Raw genomic sequence first — 3,162 nt, 5'->3', positions numbered from 1 at the left:
CCTCCCCCTCCCTTCTCAACGGCATCGACAGCGACGCCAATTTGGATTGCTGTCGACACTGCACCGCCACAGCCGACCTCGCCTCGCACGCCGCGGCAGAGAAGCAAGCCCGCTCGCCCTGTCCAGCTATACGACGTCGTATCGCCCATTGCGAGTCCAAATTTTCGCAAAAGAACAAAAATTTGTTACGATAACATCAAAATTTAGTCATCCTGACTGTCAGAAATGACATTGTGAGGACTTCGAAGGATGTTGTTTTTATGACGTCACATTTCTGACAGTCGAGTCGAGGTGGCTAAATTTTGACCGCAGTAACGTCAAATTGATGTCATCTTGACACTTTTCTGTCCATTAGGTTATTAGCACACAATTCTCCGTTAGGGGTCGTCAAAAGAGTATGCCCCTCATTCGCCGACACGAAACTGTCAAGTTCAGCCTATGCAAGCTCACATGGCGCCTGGTCGGTAGGCAACATCTTCGATGCAGTACATCCGTGCACCGCGGGCTGGCCTACCCCGAGTCTCGCAGGCGCCAAGCTCCTGTAATTCGTCGAATGATTCTGAGAAAATCGGACCGAACTTTCTGGACCGCCCCATTCGCGAAACTCGGGTCACAACAGTTGACTATGTGCACACAAGGAAGAGCAAGCCTGCAGCGCAGGCACGAAAAGCAAATGTATGCCTGCAAGGTCCACTCTAGCAACTGCCAATTTGACTGGCACGCAGGACTCACCCTGATAGGGACACCTTCATAAAAATGATATTTCCAGAGCTCTCGTTTCATTTGGCAAGTACCACTGAATGTCAGGCCCTCTCTTCCTTGGCCGACTAGGTTAACAAAGATATATGTTGTATGGTTATTACCCGCCGTGACTTTCTTTCTTGTGTTACTCGGACAAATGTTTCACTGCTTCATCAGCCTCCGCACTATGGGATCGTCCAGAGAGAACGTCCGTTTTTCTCAGATTTATTCTGCAAATCATGGGAGCACAGCGCCTGCAAGACGTGGGGTAGACACCCCCGCATCACACGCATGCACTGCAGACAAGATGTTGCCTACCTAGCAGGCGCCATGAGCACGCTAAATGCATTTGTATGTTTTTGTGGAAACGTTCGCACTAAGTTAAACCTAAGTTTCATTTCGCACATAAATTTGTACGCCAAAGTGCATAATTCCATACAAATGAATGCATAAAAGTGTTCAAATCAGCGCAGAAATGTGTGCAATAAATTTGAATCCTTAAATTCGTGCAAGAAACAAATCCAGTTAGTGTGAGAGCTTGCAGAGATTGAACTTGTCACTTTCGTTAGGGCGAATGGCGGACCTGCTTTCTGTGTGATCCGCCCCCTCCTATTTAACACTTTTTGTCATGTCGTTTAGCACGGTGGCCGAGTGGCCGTGCAGAGACAAATTAGAAAACCCGTTCGCCATGTATACAGAATTACCATAAAGTATTCCAGGGAAGGGTCCCTGTCCGCCTGTTCATCGAACCCTTGCTTCTTGATTGGTTATTTGCTCTTTTTGGTTCTTTTTTTGGAATTACAAAATCAATGGAGTATGAGTGAGAGCGATATGTGAGGTTGCACTATGTCCACTTCTGTTCCAGGAGTGCCGTCCGTGCTTGCAGGCAGCGTGCATGCACGTGGAGCGAGGAGCAGAGTGCTTTAAGCGAGGACGAGCCGGGCCAAGCAAGCAGCCAGCGTTGCAGCTTCCTCTATTATTGCTACAACCACTGCCTCCGCAACGATGGGGGCGGGAGAGGGTTGGTTGGGGGGAGGTATGGGGGTGAGGGGAGGCAGGTGGAGGAGCAAGCGGGGAGGGCTCCCGGCATGCAGCAAGCCCGCCCTTTGGCCCGGTGCGAAGGCCCCCGCGCTAATGCACTCTGTGGTGTTGTAAGGGTGGCGGCTCTGACGCTCTGCAGCCCCGCAGGCTTTGGTGGGGCCGCCGCACCCCGCCGCATCAACCCTACGCCCGATCTACACCTACGAGCAGCACCTTCACCCTGCACCACCACCTTCAACGACAGCCTCAGCCTCAACCTCAACCCTCAACCAATCTCTCGGCTCACGCCCACCACTCATGTTCGGTTTCTGCGAGCAGCCGTTATAACCCTCCTCGTTACAGTTGAAGAAAGAGTTGAACAGTGAAGGTGCAGAGTGCAATGGACACCGGAGCTCCCATAGGCGCCTGTGACGTCGGCAGACCCGCCGCGCTCGGGAGCGCTCCATCCGCCGGTTTGCCTAACTCCCGTGCGCTAGCGCTCCCCGCAGCGGGACTCCCAGCTTGTACGCCTGCATCATATCAATGTGATCCGGTGCAACTACTGTGCACTCACCTGCTTAATATGCAGTAGATACTTTATGAAGCAGGAATTTTCAGGAAGGCAAAATGCTGCTTTGTATACTTAATATTTTGAGGGGGAAAAAGTGGAAACTGCACACTAAACCTTTATGTCGAGACCTTAATGAGTAAATCTTAATGAGGCTTTCAGAATTGTAAGCAACAATAGTTCTGTACAACAGAAGTCGAATAATTTTGTGCATAGTCACGTACAAGTTTTTTATCACTTCATGAGATGTTGCGCGGATCACACAGTTTTCTGAGTGCGTGCATAAATTGTGTCCAGTACGATTCACATGCTCAAGAATTTATTGTGTAAGTGTGAAACGTCGACTTATTTTTGCGCGGGTTTCGGTTTTCCTCTCATTATTCTTCACCCCTTTCTCCGACCGCGGGCGACGCACCGCGACGACGCGTCGCGTGCGGCTGCGAGCGGCTGAGCGGCCTGTGTTATCTTTAGTGCCCGTTGTCCTAGTGGCCCTTGAGGCACGGCCCAGTGACTCGGCGCCAGAGGCATAAGAAGGGAGGAGGGGGAGGGGGGTAGGTGAAAGGACCTGGGGGTAGGGGGACAGGGGGAGAGTTAAGTATAGGCCCCACGAGCGCAGTCGCATCTCATACTCGCTCGACATAGAGTGAAATATGTATTAAATTTGAAGTACGAAAATGAAGAGCGTGCTTTCAAATCAGTTTGCTGTTTCTTACGGTTCTAAAAGACATGCATCCCAGCCAAACAATTAATTAAGTACTGTGCAGTTACCGAGTCTACCAATCTCCTTGACACCGTCGGACGTGCACAGCATGTGTTGCTGTCTGGGTCAGCCG

Source organism: Frankliniella occidentalis, unplaced genomic scaffold, assembly GCF_000697945.3.
Source record: "Frankliniella occidentalis isolate FOCC.00 unplaced genomic scaffold, Focc_3.1 Scaffold187, whole genome shotgun sequence".
NCBI lineage: Eukaryota > Metazoa > Arthropoda > Insecta > Thysanoptera > Thripidae > Frankliniella > Frankliniella occidentalis.
The sequence above is the reverse complement of the archived record's forward strand: the minus strand, read 5'-3'. Positions refer to the sequence as shown.